The sequence below is a fragment of the Phyllostomus discolor genome, chromosome 6 (genome assembly GCF_004126475.2).
Source record: "Phyllostomus discolor isolate MPI-MPIP mPhyDis1 chromosome 6, mPhyDis1.pri.v3, whole genome shotgun sequence".
Taxonomy (NCBI): Eukaryota; Metazoa; Chordata; class Mammalia; order Chiroptera; family Phyllostomidae; genus Phyllostomus; species Phyllostomus discolor.
Window position 1 is genome coordinate 162,752,381 of NC_040908.2, and position 16,993 is coordinate 162,769,373.

A 16,993-nucleotide genomic window follows, 5' to 3' on the forward strand; every position below is an offset into this window, starting at 1 on the left:
TGTGTGGTTGCCTCTAGGGCACTCCCACACTGGGTACCTGGCCTGCAACCCAGGCATGTGCCCTGACTGGGAATCAAACCTGCGATGCTTTGGTTCGAAGCCCACGCTCAATCCACTGAGCTATGCCAGCCAGGGTGGTTTGGCAGTTTTGATTGTGATTATTTGCAATGCTCGAGAAAGAAGGTCCTCAAACTGCTGATGCTGCTGCAGTCAGTGCTTACAGCTTCCTCTGACCCCTGCCCTGCCTCATGCTGGGAGGGCTCCTGTCTTCCTTAGATGCCCTGAGGTGTCCCGCCCAGTATTTCTCTCGCCCCTCACCCCCATTTTCTTTCTTTCTTTTTTTTATGTAGGCTGCAGTTTGACATCAAAACAATCAGGGGATACAGAACTCCTTCCAGAAGTAGCTCCTACCTGCTTCAAGAGGGGAAGGCTGCCCTGGACTCAGAGTCCCACTGGAAACACCAGGGGCCAGGTAACCTTCAGGCTGAGGCTCCGCTCCAATCCCTCCTACACGCAGCTGCGCAGGCTCCACTGTGGCTCCTATTTGCACCCAACTGCTGCCCACCACCCTGTTTTCTTGGGATGATAATAGGGCCCAAAGGACATTTTAGAGGCTGTTCGCCTTTGGAAACACACTATTCCCCGTTTCGCCCCTGGTGAATTTCTACTCCACCTCCGAGAGGTAGCTGGGTCATCCCTCAGATGATTAAGTGACCCTTCTAAAAGCTCTGCAAGCTCCCACACCCCAGGCGCACGCTGTGTATTAAGATGGTCTGGTGGCTGGTAGACTGAGCTTCTTGAGGGCGGGGCCTGGGCCCTGCTTGTCTCTGCGCCCATCCACTCCCCCAGGGAAGCGCAACCCTCATGGGGACCGCACTCCCTGCTCAGGAGCAGTGCTCAGGGAAGGTGTGTTAAGTGACTTACTGCTTGAATGAATGGGCGTGTGTGAAGAGGAATAGGAGGGGCTGACTTCCTTCATTGACCAGGAATTCAAAATTGACCCAGTGCCCTTTTGGATGCCAGACGTGATGCGGGGCTCGATGGGGGTGGGGGTGAATTTCCGTGGGACTGGGGAAAGGACACAGATGAAGTGCTCCAGCCCCTCAGGGAGTTCTCAGGAACCTCGGGAGGTGGAATCCATCCCTCGCTTTCCTCCCCCTCCAAATGAACCAGTCCTCCAGTGATCCTACTTGCTTTTTTGCCTCTCCCACGCTCAGCCCGGTCACGCGGGGCCTGAAGGAGGGGAACCGAGGCGGCTCCCTTCCCCGGAGGCAGCGCAGCCAGTCCTGCCCCTCCCTGGCCGCCCACGGAGCCCCGGCCGCGGTCTAAGCCAGGCGCCCACCGCCCCCACGCACGGGGCCCCGCGCAGGCGAAAGGCTCTGCTTGCTCTGGCCTCGGCGCCGCTCCCCTCCTTGGCACAAGGGGGCGCTGCCGCCCCACGGTCGTCGCCATGGTCACCGCTGGCTGCGGAGTGGGGTTTACGTAAAGGACGCGGCGTCCCCCGGGGGGCGGAGGCGGCCTTCGCGCCGGCGCCGGCGCCCTGCGGAAGCGGCGTTAGTGAATCGGGGCCTTGGGGAGCCCAGGATGGAGGTGGCAGTCACGGCGGTGGCGGCGGCCGGCCGAGCCCTGCGGAGGGCGGGAGGTAAGGGGGATCCCGGGCGCGGGCGCGGTGCGAGGGGCGCGGCCGGCAGGACAGTGTCCGGGGCGCGCAGTGACCGGCCCGACGGGTCCGCGGGCGGAGGTGCGGCTGCCACGCGTGCCTATGGCAGGTGTGAGCTCCATGAGCCCCTTGCACCGGCGTGGGGATGGTGACACCCGTGGCACAGGCGTGGGCAGTGCGGGTCTGGCACAGCAGCGTGGTTTTTCTGGCGCGGCTGTCAGAAGACTCCCTGCCACCCTGGTGTGGTGGTGGCTGCCCAGGTGTGGGGCGGGTGCAGACAGACCTCTGTTCAGGCAGGTGGTGAGCACTGCACTTGGACCGATTTCAGGCTGGCGGTGGCCAGCTTGTGGGTGTATGGGGGTGCCCCTGGCATAGGTGTGAGGAAGTGCTGCCATTGCTAGGGTGTTGGATTGTTCTGGCCTTGACATGGTCTGGAGGGATGACACCCGGGGCCTGAAGAATTGGTGTCCTCAGCATGACAGATGTTCCTAGCAACTGGGAGAAGTGGCTGTGGCACAGTGTGGTGCGGGGGGGCTGCCTGACCCTGCGAGGGGAGATCCCGTGGCACTCGGGCCCAGGTGGACGGGAAGGGTCTGTGCCCACCCTCCTACTCTGGCGATGATGAGGGGCACTGCTTCTGTCACCAGGCCCTTTAATGCCTGCTGGGTACACAGGGCTGGGGAAGCTTGGTGTCCTTTATAATGGACGTAAAAGAGAGACACTGGGAGATGCTTCTACCTCAAGGACCCCCACAGTGGCCCAGACAGAGATCTGACCAGGCACTGGCATTGACCTGGGTGCAGGAATTTGGATCCAGCTTAGGGGACGGGTGGTGGATGGCTCTAGGCATGGAGCACTCTCCATGAACGTGTCATGAGGAGCATGCCGGGCTGAGTGGGGACCTGTGTCGGTGGGCTTGGAGAGGTGTGGCCCTGCATTTCTCTGGAGCTGCAGGCCCAGCCTTCTTCTCAGTGGATGGTTCTCCCAGGGCGTCTGGGAGCTGCCCCCCTTCTCCGGTGCTTGGAAGCCTCTGGGTCCAGATCATCCGGGCAGGGCTTGAAGGGTGAGTGGGTGGCCCCTGGGGGTGGGCTAGGCCTGTGTCTGTTCCCACCAGGCCTTTGGGAGGCTTAAGGGGAGGGTCTCACTCAGTGTCACATCCTGGTGTACTTCACAGAAGGGCAATTTACAGAACCCCCGCCCCCGAGAAGTCTTAGGATGTGGAGGGAACCTTCCCATCTCTGTGGGTCTCTGGGGGAAGTGGAATTGTAGTAGAAGAATAGGTGTGGTGGGCTTGGGCCGAGTCGGGGGAATTCTACAGGAATCTAGAAAGACGATGTGGAGGGTACGGGGGACTAGGGTGCCAGGTGGCAACTCATTTGCCAAGGTGGGTGCTTGGAGGTGCTGCCAAGGCTCCTTAAAGCCGGAGCATCGCCCAGGACATCTGGAGCCAGGAAACCGGAACCCAGTCTCGGCTGTGTGACCTTGAGCAGGTGACTTGACCTCTCAGAGTCACGTCACAAGGCGGTCGGACAGGGTGACAGGGCACGGCGCGTGGGGAAGCCCTTTGCATGCAGTGAAAGGCTGTAGAAAGTTCAGGGACTCCCAGCAGGTGAAGAGCCCAGGGCGGTGACGGGCAGTGGGAAGTGGGGGTGTAGCCTGTGGCCGGGAAGGAAGACCGCGGGAAGGTCAAGGACCCGTCACAGAGAACGAGGGGCCCTGAGTGTGAGGGCTCTGGGGGGCCAGAGTGGGGTCTGCTGACCACGGGAGTCAGCTGCTGGGTCCCGAGCGTGGCCGCAGCGCCCGTGGAGTCCTGCAGGAGCGGCCTGAGCCCGAGGGGGCCCATCGCTCAGCGGCAGCCGTGCCTCCGAAGGTCCACGCGGGGCTGGGAGTCGTCTGTGGCTGACAGATCTGGGGTACCTGTGTGGGAGGGAGACTGGGAAACATGTGTTTTCTCTCGAGAATTTCCTCTGACTCTGGATTTGGAGAGTGGGGGTGCGGAGCAGTCGCATCAGCGTTTTTGAGGCTTTGGCCTGAGGGAAGCAAAGTGGGTCAGAGCCACCAGGTAGATTCCGGGCCCTGTGGTCCTGCGAGGGAGGCTGAGGCTGGATGGCAGGGGGCCGGGGACCAGGAAGGATGCCCTCAGGCCCATGGGCAAAGAGAAGGAGCGATGGACACCCTCTGAGGGGTCCACGAGGGTGCACAGGTGTGGCATGCGTTCCCCGGGGTATCTCTCCGGATGAGGGCCCACTTCCATCTGAAGGGCTTTCCCAGGTCGGGGAGGTGAGGGTGGCTGTGCATTGCTGTGCCTTTTGCCACCAGGGGCCTAGTTCCTGACAACAGTCTGCAGAGCTGAATTACAGACCCTCCCAGCCAGGAGCCTTGGCCCTGGAAGGCCTGTTTCTACCAACCTCTTCCTGAGCATTCCATGGGAGTGCCTGCCTTAGCCAGCAACCCATTCCGAGAGCTCGCTCCCAGGGCAGAAGGTTCTTGCCCTGGGTCCAGGCTGCAGTGTCAAGCCCTGTGGGTGGAGGGGAGACGTGGCCCAGTCAGGCTGACTTTTCTGAGCTGCAGGGCTCACCCTGGCCAGTGGCTGCCGCCTGGACACTGTCTGGCGTTGCAAGTGCTCCCTTGGCCACTGGGTCCCAGTTTGCAGAGGGGCTTTGGGGGCCTGGCCTGAACCCTCCCTGCAGTGTCTTTCTCTGCCTCCCCAGCAGTTGCCAGCCCTTCAGCCCCTGCTTGGAAAGCTCTCCTAAGTGCAAGGCCATTAAGAGGAAGCTTCAGGCGTCCCTGATGTGAATATTCATCATTCATGGCCCCCCGGGCTCACCCTCCACACCTCCGCCTGTTTGCTCTGATCTGTGGCTCAGCCTTATGGTTTTAGGCTCCAGGAGCCCTTTGCAGCCACCCCTTGCCATTGGCTTGGGCTGCCGGGACTCCACACAGCAGAGCTGGGTGGCAGCTGGGGCAGCTCAGAGAGAAGAAGTTGGCCTCTGTTCCCCAAAAGAAGAGCTGAGCTTTCTTCTGAGTCCTCGGGGTCAGAGGCAGTAGGGAGCCTGGCCGAGTCACTGCCCCTTGTCCTTGTGCACAGCCACTGCTTTGGAGCAGGTTTCAGCCGGGGTCAGGGCGAGTACCAGGGCAGTGGGCAATCGGGGGTGAGCCGCTCTCGGGCTGAGATTTTTTTCAACAGTGGTCCAAGTCCTATTCCAATTCCTTTGTCCATGCTTCTCCAAAAGTTGTTGAACTCAGCTCCTGGCAACCTTTCCTTCCTCGGCTCATAAATCACGGTGTCTGGCTGCTCTGCCTTGGGGGTGCCGGGAACCGGGCATCTCTGGACAGAGGCTTCTGGACCGGAGCCGAGAGCACCGGACCTGCCGGCCGAGGCTGCAGGCACAGCCTGTCCGTGGAAGCCTCTCCTGCCCCCCGCTGCTCTTCCTGGGACCGGGGGGACCTCAGGGCTTAATCACCTGTTGGCCCAGCGCCCCACCTGAGTTCAATTTCTTACTGGAATAGCTTTGCATTACACTCCAGTGGGCTGGGCAAGTAGTGCCAGGGGAAATGTCAATGAGCGTGTGGTCAGAGGGAGATAAATCTTTTAGAACCGCCAGCCCCAGGACACGGCAGGAAGTGGTTCCCTCCCCAGCGGTCAGGGCTGAAGGCTGTTTATCTTGATTTTCTTTTCTTTCCTCTGGGATGCCAGCTTGGGCTGGGCCGGGCAGGGGAGTGTGCGTGCGGGCCAGGAAGACCGGGGACATGGCCTGACCCAGGGGGGCCTGTGGGCTGCTGAGGAAGGGGGTCTGGGAAGCCGAGGCGGAGGGGAGCTGTGTGGCCGCAGGTGAGGGTCTGCAGCAGGAATGCCCGAGCCCCCGCAAGACCGAGGTGCGCTGAGTGGGGGTGGGGCCGCCACCGCCACAGGGCTGCCCAGGGACCGCACGTGTGTGGAGCCGCCACATGTGCCCTTAAGAAGCCGTAAGTGCTTCTGAGGGAAGTGAGGGCCGAGGGGGTGTGGAGTGCCTGGCGGGGTGGGGACCCGTGGGCTTCTGTGTCTGGCTGGCCTGGCGTCGGTGGGTGTGCGGAGTGGGGCGTCGCTGGGCTCCGAGAGCCGGGTGAGAGCAGTGGGAGCAGGTGGGAGGCCGCCCTCCAGCTGGGGGCAGGGGCAGGGGCTGGTGTAACGTCTCCAGGTGTGGTTCTTACCAGAGGAGCCTTTCTGCTTTCTCAGTATTCCAAGGGAGCCCAGGCTGGGGGCGTGGCTCTCACACACCCACACCTGCTCACACGTGCCCAGGCCCACCTGGAACCGGGCGGGGACCAGGCTCCCCTGGCCAACAGAAGATCGCGTGATAGCCCCTGGGTGCCCCCAGCCGGGACTCTGGAGTGAGACCCTGATCTGAGTCCTAGTGCCTTCCTGCCTGCACCTCGGTGTCCTCAAGGGTAAGGCGGGGGCGGGAAAGCCTCCCGTCAGGGGGCGGCCATACGAGTACCATGACCTCACAATGCCCGGGGAGTGGAGAGAGCCTGACGGGAGCCCGCACCCCGCGCCCGTGTTTTTGCTCCCGCGGTCGCAGTCTGGTCCTCAGAACAGCCCCGAGCGTCACGATCTGCAGACATTAGCAAGGACAACGTAGCAGGTCCCGTCCCTGCTCTGGACTCGGAGACGTTAACTCCACCCTCCCTTGGCGTGGACACAGTGTTGCCTGTCTGTCAACAGAGCTGCACACAGAGTCCGTCTTTGCCCCCGGGGAACGCATAGTCGTTTCGGCAACACCTGCCGAGGGTTGGCAGCAGCGAGGGCGACGGACTCCACCCTTCCAGAACAGAAGGTGCAGAGCCTGCCCTCGGGGCATCCATAGTCTGTCGAGAAGATACGTGGGGACACGCAGGCCTGGGCTGCCCTTGGAAGAGGAAGAGCCGCCGGAGGTCCAGTGGCGCGAGTGAGGGAGGCCAGGGGAGCCCGGGACGGTGATGGCCCCCGTGCCGGGCCGTCCGGGGGCCGCAGAGCAAGTGGCAGCCGTGGCGGGATGTGTCTGGGGGAGCGAGGGTCTGACCGTCGGTGGTCGGCATTGAATGCCAGGTGCACGGAGCGGAAGTGACGGAAGCTAAGCTCGCAAGCGGGCGCTGGAGCCGGGTCCCCAGGAGCCACGGCCGCCGGCCGGGTCAGCACTGTGGACAACACGGAGTTGCTGCAGTGTTCCGAGCGAGGTGGTGGGGGCTGGTGCCCCCCCCCAGGGAGAGGTGTTCAGCGGCAGGTGCCAGGAGATCCTGGGGGACGGGACGGGATGGGTAGGCCAGCTGGTGTGGCTAGGGCAGGCGCCAGGTGAGGGCTCAAAGCTGAGCAGAAGCCCCCCTGGGGAGGGCAGGAGAGAGACCGACTCGACCGATGGCCGGGGCGAGGTGGCCACCGTGAGATCTGTCTGTCTGTTGGGCAAGGGGCGGGTGTGGGGCAGGGCCTGGAGAGGGAGCAGGGCCTCTGAGTCCCGCCTGGGAAGTGTTTCCCTCACCGGCCTTCCAGCCGCTTGACTCCAGCGCGCCCCAGGCCAGGAGGGTGAGCAGGGCTCTCTGGGGTCCCCGGGGGGGCCGCCCGAGAGGCTGTTCTCATCCCTGAGGCCCCGCCAGGGCACTCAGCACTTCCAGACGTGTGATGGGCTCCACACCGAGTCACCCCTTGGCATTTCCCCTGCCTGAGTGCAGCCCAGGAGGTTACTATTCTGGGAAGTTTCATCCAAACCCTTTCAGCGGTTTCGAGTTCTCCAAGCTGGGGGGTGGGGGTGGATGGGAGAGCAGGGCTTGCCTCCACCTGTGCTCCAGGAGCAGACTCCAACACCTGGGGATGCTCGTGGGGGAGGGTGGGGGCGGGTGGGTTCCAGCTGTGTAAGGTGAGGCATTCATCCCAAAGAGGGCCCTTGCTGTTGCCTCTCCTGGAGCCATTTAATTAATTTGATTGATGTTCCCGGACTTACTTGAGGCTAATTTATTATTGATGTCCCTTCATTACATGTAATCCGCCCTGCACCTCCCAGCCCGGGGCTGGCTGCTCCCCACCGGGCAGGCCGCAGGGTGGAGTAAGCGCTTTGGGGAGGCTGCATCTCCACCCCCAAGCCCCCCCCAGGACTGAGCCCTGCCCTTGGCTGTTGTCAGACCCTTTCAAGCCCAGGGACCTGGGCAGGCCCCAGTGTGTCTGTCTCCAGGGGGCTTCACTCAGCCACAGAATAGCAGCAGCGATAACAATAGTTTACATGGTGTGAACGTGGAGGAACTCAACCGAGCACAGTGTACAGAGGACCGCATTTACTCCTTTGCAAAAAGGACCGCCCCCCCCCCGTGCATTCCCCCATCCCCCCAACCCCTGCCCTCCAGGAGGGTTAGAGAGGCGGCGTTTACCTGCCCAAGGACACAGCGAGTCGGTGGGGGGCCGGGGTTCGAACCCGCAGCCTTCCCTCTCCACTCCAAGCCCTACCTGTCCTTCAGGCCCCACGCCGCCCGCGGCTCCCGTGACCCCGTTCTTCGCGCGGCACTGAACTCCAGGGCTGTCCTGTCTCCTGGGACCAGGGGCGGTAGCACTGGCGCCCGGAGAGTGTGCGTGTTGCCGCGTGTTGGTGGCTCGCTGCCCTCGCTCACCCGTCCTCCCGGAGGATGAACGGTGACGGCAAAGCAGCACGGACCGAACACGGGTGCCAGGCACCCCGCCAGGCACCCTTCACACGTCAGCTCATGGAACCCCCATAGCCAGACCAGCTCTCTGAACCCTCCCAGCCCCGCCGAGAGGCCAGAGGCAGCAGCTCCTTTTACAGACGAGGTCCGGAAGCCTGAGCTAGGCGCTCAGCGGGTAGGCGCCAGGGCCAGGACCCAGAGCCCCCGGCAGCCCCAAGGTCACAGGGTGCCCGTGGCTCCTCCCTTTTCTCCCCATCTCCTGGGGCCTGTGCGGGGCGGGGGGCCCCCTCCTGTGCTTGGGGGGACCGGGCCCTGGGGAGACAGTAAGGCGTGTGAGGGTGCTGGGCTTGGGTTCTGCCTCGGGCCCTGCTGAACAACTTTGGGTGAGTCGCTCGGCCTTTCTGAGCCTCCGGTGCCCTGTTTGCGTGAGAGCAGCCATTATGTTTACCCTCCGCCCTTCACTGTCCCCCTGCTCAAAGGTGATGCTGGGTGGGAGGACACTGTGCCCACCGAGGGTTAGAGTGGCCTGTGTGTGAGTGAGCCGAGAGCCAGCATATAAAGGCCGGGAACGTGTAAGGCCAGGCACCTGCACCCAGGCCAGAGCACCTGCACCGCACGCCCCTGGTCAGCCCAGACAGGCCAGTGGCAAGGACTTGCTTGAGGACCCCCATTGCACCAAGAGCTGCCGCCTCGAGTGAGTGCCAGGCCCCAGTCTGGCGTCCTGGTTGGCTGACCAGTGCCGGGGTCCTTGGAGGCAGCCCCTCCCACTCCGGGGCCTTGTGGGGGGCGGGTGGGGTGTGGACGTGCAAGGGCCCTGCCTGGGGTTGTGGGCCTCCCCCCCTGCCCCCCAAACACACCTGGGCAGCCTGACTAGGTCGGTTGAGGCTGGGTCTGGTGAGGAAGGACCGCTCACCAAGCAGCTGCCAGGACCTCCCCTCACCCCTCAAAATACACGGAAAGCCTGGGGAAGAGGTGAGCGCAGTGTCTGTTTTTCCAGAAAGCGGGGAGACTACTGTCAGCCTCTCGGTGGCAGGGTTCCCAGGGCGTCGGCCAGGAAGCCTCTGCTTTCTCATCAGCTTCGCTCCCAGCAGCCGGTTTCTGCGCCAGGCTGGGCCTGGGGCGCCCACCCCGCCCTCACCGCCCCGGGCCCTGCAGGAGAGGGCAGAGGCCTCCGGCTGCGGATGGGGCCGAGGCCCGCCTGGCATCGCTGTTGGAAATCTGTGGCCAGGCTGTCTTAGGTGACGTTTTGTTTCACTTCCCAAGTCCCCGCCCTCCACAGGCAGGCGGGGATGACATCAGGCTGCCCCAGCACACCCTCTCTCCGGCCCCCACTTCATCAGGCTCCCACACTGTCCTGGGACAGCCAGCCGTCCCGCTGCAGTGTCCAGGCGGCCCTTGGCCGAGGGAACTCTCGTGGCCTTTCCCGTCTCAGCTGCGGGGCCCAGCCATCCCCGCTGTGCTGGCCACAGTCAGTGCTGGACTGCCTGTCTGCGAGACCACGCCGCTCTCGAGGTCCTGTGATCGTCCACTTCTGACTCAGACCCTCCCTCCCTCCCCCCTCCCCCTCCCCCTCCCCCTCCCTCTCTCTTTAAATTCAGCTTAGCACAGGCCTGCAGACATGGGCCATAGCATAAAAGCGGAGTGTCAGTGAAGTCCAGTACTACTTGGGCAAACCCCTTAACCTCTCAGTGTCCTCAGCTCTGAAGTGGGGGGCCTAATGGAACATGGCCCCCTGGGCATCAGGGGAGATGCCACCTCGGAAGTTCCTGCAGGGCCAGGAACCTCTCGTGTTCTCAGTAAACATTACCTGCTGTTATGAACGGTCAGGATTGCTTCTCTCGACTCCTGCCTGGCAGCCCAGGCCGGTGCCAAGCTGAGAGAACCCTCCGTCTCCCGAGGCTGCGTCTACTCTGCAGCCGGGCGGCCCCAGCGCCGCTCCTGGGAGGGGGCAGGCTGGTCCCCGGCTTCCTTCACTCTCCCCCCCGCCCCCCGCCCTCGGCTTCTGGGCCTCTTCGCAGAGCTGGCACCGTCCCACTGTCCCTCTGGCATCTCACCCACTTCCGACCCGCCCAGCTCCCTCTGAGGCCGCCCCGCGCCCCCAGCTCCTTCTGGATCCTTCCCTGTATCAGTTTCCTCCCGGCAGGCACCTCTTCCTTTCGGCCGTCTCTTCTTTGTCCACCTTTTCCTCCCCTGAGGCCTTGGAGGGAAGCCAGGGTCTCTGAGCCCTCGGAGACTCTCTGACCCTCATGGGCCAGCGGCAGCCCCACGGCCCCTCTAGCTCCTCTCCGCCGCGGGACGATGGCCGGTGGGTCAGACGGTGCATCGCCAGAAGGGGGTCAGGACTCGCCCTCACAGGCAGGAACTGTCACCACGGTGACAAATCCAGAGTCCTGCGATGTCCTCTCTGGCCCTGTCCGTCAGGGGCAGCCTCTCTGGTGACGGCAGGAGGCGGCCAGCCAGAGCTTCCCAGGGGAGCCCGGCCTGTGGGGGGCACAGAGCCCCAGCTGAGGCCCGAGGCCCCAGACACCACCCCCCATCCCCCTCGGTTCCGAGGACACGCAGAAGGGGAGGGCCAGAATCAACTCCGGTGTCCCAGAGCCAGGAAAAACAGCCACATCTGGAGCCTCTTTCCTTCGGGGAAGTCAAGGAATTTTTCTCAAGAGGCTGTTTTGGTTTCATACCTTTGAAAAGAACTTGGTTTTCCTCCGACACCTTCCTTGGGCCTGGGGCCAGACTGCAGAGCGGAGAGTAGTCTTGCTACTTGTAATCTCCAGGGCGCTCGCTCTCGCTCTCGGGGAGCTTGTCAAGACCCGCCGGGCCTGCTCTAAGCTTCCTGCCTGGGCCTGAGTAATGAGAGAAAAGTTACCACCTGGTCCTCAGGTAGTTCCCAGTTAGTGACTGACATGTAGCGGACAATTTACAATGTAGCAACAGCAACAATAGCAGACACTTCCTAGCATTCCTCTCCGTGCGTTGCTCCTTCCGAGTGCTTTACAGGTAGTAACTCAGCGATGCAAAGAATAGTGACAGTTTCTCGTTCACGGCGCACTCCCCCAGCTCCAGGCTCTGAGCTCGGGTGGGTGGCGCCCGCCCCCAACCCCTGGAGGGAGGCACTTGGGTTTTACAGCAGAGGACAGGCCAGGACCTCCGCCTCCTTGGAGACCTGCAGGAACCTGCCACAGGTCGTATATTTTGCAGCCGGCAGGCTGGGCACTCAGGCCCCCCCCTGGCTGGCCCCTGCTCTCGGGGTGGGCATTCCTTCTCGTTCCCTCACCTTGCATCAGGTTTGCATACCCTGCGAGCCACAGCGAGAACAGGTTCCTACAGAGGAAGGCCCCTTTGGCCACCCTATTGCTGAGGGGGCCAGCTCCCTCCCCCACCTCAGGAAGTCTGTCATCCCCCATGTAAAACCTGTCTGTGGCTCTCGGCCACCTCCTCAGACCCGGCCCCTCACTGGCCCTGGCAGGCCGCTTTCAGCCACACACCGGCGGGTTCCTCTCGCCCCGCACGCCCCCCTGCCAGTCATGTCGGGCTGCTGTGGATCGCAGCCCTTGCTGCCAGCTCGCTCTACCATATAGCTTAATACACGGCTAATGGAGGCCCCCTGGTCTCCGGAGCCGCCTTCTCCGTTTCTCGGCCCCTTTAGAGAGCCTGGCCCCCTCCCTCCCTTCCCCAGGTGAACCCATTCAGCTGGCTTCCGGCAGCGGTAACTAAGCCGGGCATCCAGCCCACCATCTGCTCGGTACTTTATAAAAGTTTAAGCATCACGGGGTAATGAACTCCCGTCATAAAAGCCGCCGGAGCAGTGCATCCTGGGATGTATAAATTACAGGAGCCCTCTGAAGTTGTAATTGCAAACGGCAGCGGCGGGGAGTTGAAAGGGGCTGGCCTGGCTGGGCCGGCCGGGCGCAGCTCTTCCCCGCTTCCTTGCGGGAGGCGCGCATTAGCCGGGTCTGGCTGTGAGCAATGAATGTCCTCAGACCCAACTGAACTCCTGGCTCCTCTGCCCCAGTTCCCACTTCCTGCGCACCCCCCCCCCCACCCCGCCCGGCTGCGTCTGCAGAGCCTGCGGGCCTTGGAGGCGGGACCCCCACACAGGCTTCCTGCTCTGGCTCGGCCACAGACGGGTGGGCTGGGAGGGAAGCGTCAGGGACGTGAGCACAGCCAGCAGGGCAGGCCCCGGGTTCGCCCGTTTTCTGGGGGGGGGGGGCGGACATCGGAGCCGTTGGCCTGGCTGGCTGTCTCTGAGGTCTCACCTGCGGGAGTGCAGCCTCAGATCCCCCCTGGGGGAGTGGTGTCAGGGGGCGAATCAGAGACCGCGGGGGTGTTGCGGTGTGGGGCTGAGCTGGACCCGCTGGCTTCCCAGGGCGGCTCCTGCTGCTGGCACTTGTGAGACTGTGACCCAGTGATCCGGCCTCTCAGCTGTGGGCTCCACCTGCGTCATCAGAGGGCCCCCTGAGCTGCCGCTGAGGAGGGCCAGGAGGGTGACACGGGGTGGTGCGTGTTAGGGACTCAGCGTAGCGGTAGGACACTTCTTCATGGCGACACAGATCGCCCGGGGCCTGGCCAGCGCAGGTTCCCACTCAGGCTGGAGGGGGCCCCAGGGCAGCTCCTAGCCATGGGGCTTGCAGACCACCCCTGTGGTGGTCAGGGCACGGGGTTCGAGACTTAGGCAGAGCTTACTAAGTTCTGGCTGTTGCCTGCATCTGCCCACACTTATCCACGGTACCCACATGGGTTTTGTTCAGCGCTCCCGGGTGTGGCCCATGAGCCAGCGGCATCAGGGTCACCTGAGAATAGGTCAGAAATGCAGAATCTCTGGGTGCCCCCCACCCCCCGCCCATGACCCTGAATCAGAATCTTCGGGAGTGGAGCCCAGGCATCTGCCGCTGGACCAGCTCCTGCCTGCCCAGGCAGGAAAAGGCCCGGTGGGGCTCGGCCCAGAGCGCTTTTTCTCTGAGAGCGGGTGGGCGTGTCCCCAGCATCGGGACCTCCTGGGGCTGGCCGTGGTGGGGCTGGCTCAGAACGTAGGTTCCCACGCCCTGCCTCGGACCAACCCACCCGAAAGTTCTGGGCGGTCCTGGGAATCTGCACGTACCCACTCCAGTGTAAGCGTGGCAGGGGGCCGCTCACTGCCTGAGAGCTGGGGGCAGGCGCGTTCCCCGCTCCTCCGCACCCCCAACCTTGTGCATAAAGCTTCACCTCTGGGAGGGGGCATCGGTCGGGGGTAGACTGAGCACTTGAGGGCGCGGGTGTCAGGAGCCCCAGGCTCCAGCGAGATCCTGCCTGGGGTGCCCCCAGCTGCCGGGCTGTTCTCAGTGCGAAGAGGGACCGGCCAAGTGGCCGCCAGCAGGGGACTGGTCGAATAAACAGGTGTACCCGGTGCACACGGACTGCTCTGCGGCAACGAGGGGAGGCTGGGCTGGAAAAAAATGTTTTGCAAAGAGAAGTGTTTACCTTCTCGAACTCAGTGGAAAAGGGCGGTAGGTGCCTATTTGGATGGAGGAAAGAGACAATAGGGACAGATGTTAATAGTTAATCATTTTCCTGGAGGGATCATGGGCGTTTCCCGTTCTCTCCAATTTAAAAAAAAAAATGTTTCTAAGGAGAATGTTTTGTAACAAGAAGGAAAACGTAGGCACAGGGAGCAGGTCTGGCCCAGGGTCCTGGGGTCACGGGGGCCGGTGCAGGCCCGGACACTCTGAGGACAGTGCTCCTCACTCCGTCCACCCGCTGGGGCGGCCTTCGCCCTGTGGGCCACAGCCCTTCACACCCACTTGTGTGCCCCCTCTCGGCTCTGAGTCTTCCCCAGTGAAGGCCAGGGCTCCTCCTCCACTTAACAACCGAGGACAGGAGCGGGGAGCAGGGGGACGGGAAGCCCCCCAGTTTGCAAGCCTCTGTGGCACCACCCAGGTGCCTGAACCCAAGTCCCAGAGTCCAGCCTCAGAGGGGAGGACGTGCTCGGGAAGTAAAGGTTGAGTGACTAGGGCTCGGCATGCCACCAGGGACAGGACACACCAGGCACAGGACAGGGGCCCGTAGCTGTGTGACCTTGGGCAAGTCAGTGCACCTCTCTGGGCTTGCGGTCTTCCTCTCCGAGATTCAGGGAGTCGGGGAGACCTGGACTCTGATTCCCCGGGGGCCCTTCTAGCTCTGATTGCTGGGGAGTCACAGACCTTTCTGTCCAGCTCCCCCAGCCTGTTTTCTGGGCTGCTCGTGCTGTCCAAGAAGACCCCTCCTGTCCTGCCCGTCCCAGCTGCCCAGTGAGAGTGCAGGAGGGAACGGCTGCTCAGGGCCGGGCCTTCCAGGCAAGGCCGAAGGGAGGGGCAGGAGGAAAGGAGCCAGGGCTGCAGGGGATGGAAAGTGAGCCACGGAGAACAGAGGGCTCGAGGGCACCCACGTTCCTGGATCCGACATTGGCCTCCCCCATGAACTCTTCACGCTGCCCGGGGTCAGGTGTCTGCTTGTCATCTTCTCCGGCCCAACGCTGCCTTTGTCCCCGCGTCCCCTGCCTGGCTTTGTGGCCGAGGCCCGTTTCCATCAGGCCCCGGCAGGCAGCCCTGAGCTCCAGCCCTTTGAGCTGCCGTTGGCCAGCGAGGGGTTGCTTTGGTGGGGAGGGGGGGTGGGAGAAATCCATTCAAGCCGTTTGCTTTCAAGCCATTTCAGTAACGCCATGGGATTTGCGGGGTCACATCTTTTCTGTCTTCTTTCAAAGACACGGACGGGCTTCCTTGTCCCTTCCCCCACCAGCTCCCTAGCCTGACCCACAGAGCGCGGAACATCAAAGCTGGGGGGGTGGGCCAGGGCGCTCTGAACTTGGAGGGGCTCTGGATACCTGCATGTGTCTACCCGTGACGCCAGGGGAGCAGCCCGATGGTGCTCCTGAGCGTGTTTTTCGGGGCCCCGGGAGCCCAAGGAAACCAGCTTCGCCAGCTTCCTGGAGGCAGGGGTGAGGAGGTGACGAGGGTGCTCCCTGCACAGCCCTGCGAGTGCGCAGCTGAGGGGCTGGCCTCTGCACCCCCACCCGCCGGGCTCAGGCCCGGGCACAGGGCGCATTTGCCCCCAGGGTTCTGGGGAGCTTTTGTAAGGGGGGCGGGAGGAGGAGGGGGAAAAGAGGGAGTGAGCCTTGCTTTCCCTCCTCTTTGTGTGGCGGTAAACACCCCCTCCACCGACAGGAAGCCCTCGCCGTCTCCCTCCGCCAAGCAGAGGCCCCGGCCGTGGGGTCCCCAGCATCGTAGCTCCGATCCCTCTGGCCTGGTCGTCCTGTCCTGTGAGCTCCTCCAGGGTGGGGCTTGTCATCTTCACGTCGACATGCCCAGGGGGTGTCCTTGAGGTCCTGCCGAGGGGCATCTGAGAACTCGGCTGGCACATCCAGACCCTGGCCTGCTCTGGCCCCCTGGCCTTGGAGCCCACCCGAGGCAGTGGGCGAGGTGTGCTCTGAGAGTCACCCTCCCCTCGCTCTCCCGGCCTGCTGCTCCAAGGAGGTGGCCCCGCCTGGGCAGGCGTCAAGCTGGAGGGAATGGGGTAAGGAATGGGGGAGCATCCAACAGAACGCCCCAGGAGACAGACCAGCTGGCAGCCGCCACGGGCAGGATCCCGCAGGCCCCCTCCCCCGGCAGGCACCCTCAGGAAGCCGGCGCCAGCGATGAAGTGGCCGCTAACCGGTCTGGCGGGTTCGTGTGGGCCTGGCTGGGTTTCTCCAGGGACAGGATGTCCTGCTGGGAGCTGCCTTTGTGCCTGTCCTTTCTGTCCCCCTTTCAGGCTCTCAGGCGGGCCCTCTCCTGGCCCGGCGCTCCCCTCTGCCCCTCCTCTTCCCTCACGGGGAGGACCCGGACCCAGCTCTCCCTGGGGTCCAGGGCAGCCTGTAGTGGGGGTGGGGAGGAGGGTCCCCGGCAGGACACCGAGGCCAGGGGCCCCCCAGGAACAAGGTGGGGTCTCCACAGCCCACGCAAGGAGACCCCAGGGGTACCGAGGCCCTGGGAGGCCAGAGACCAAGGAGCCAGCGGGGGCCGTGGTGAGCACCCTCCCCCCTCCTCCCCCACTGACAAGGGCGAGGGGCCACAGAGGCAGGCCCAGGAAGGCCGCCTCCCTGCGGCTCCTCCTGCTCCCACCACGGGCACCCCCCTCAGGGAGCAGGAAATGGGGGTGGGGGAGCCCGGGTGTTCCTCAAACCCTCTCTGCTGGGAGGGGTTGGGCGCCCTGCTCTGTAGGTGTCAGCGGAACTGTCACCCAGCGGTGGGCGCCGGTGCCGGGATTCCCCCGGCTGACTCACCCGGCCCGGCTGCGCCTCAGCCGGGGCAGGAGTCGCCTGGGAGGGTGTCTGGGTGGTGACAGCGACTCACACAGAGGGGTCCGGGCATGGGGAAGGGGGCTAGGGAGGCCCTTGCCGGCTGCGGGCAGGACCCCACTGAGCTTTCTAGCCTTCCTGCCCGCCTGGCCGCCCGGCCCACCCTCCAGAGACCTTGGCTCTGCACCCAGCACAGCGCCCCCGCTTGCCAGCATGGTGAGCGGGGAGGAGCAGGGCGGCCTCGGGGGTCCTGAGCACAGGGGGGCTTCTCCCTGTCTCCCTGGAAGAGCCTCTCCCCCCACCCAGGGCAGGGCCTTCCCTCCCGAGAACAGAGAAGCCATTGATTCCCTGATCCGCAGACAGGGCGACCCTGTGGGGGGCTGGGAGAGGCAGGAAGTGGG

At 63.8% G+C, this 16,993-nt stretch overlaps 1 protein-coding gene across 1 annotated transcript in view; it reads left to right on the top strand.

The window, feature by feature from the left end:
• Positions 1-1,492: 1,492 nt before the first annotated feature.
• The window catches only part of DAGLA (diacylglycerol lipase alpha), a 60,715-nt gene continuing 45,214 nt past the window's right edge, over positions 1,493-16,993 (top strand). The window contains exon 1 of the mRNA XM_036029551.1: positions 1,493-1,642. The gene's annotated coding sequence lies outside the window, so the exon portion shown is untranslated. The remainder of the gene's footprint in view (positions 1,643-16,993) is intronic.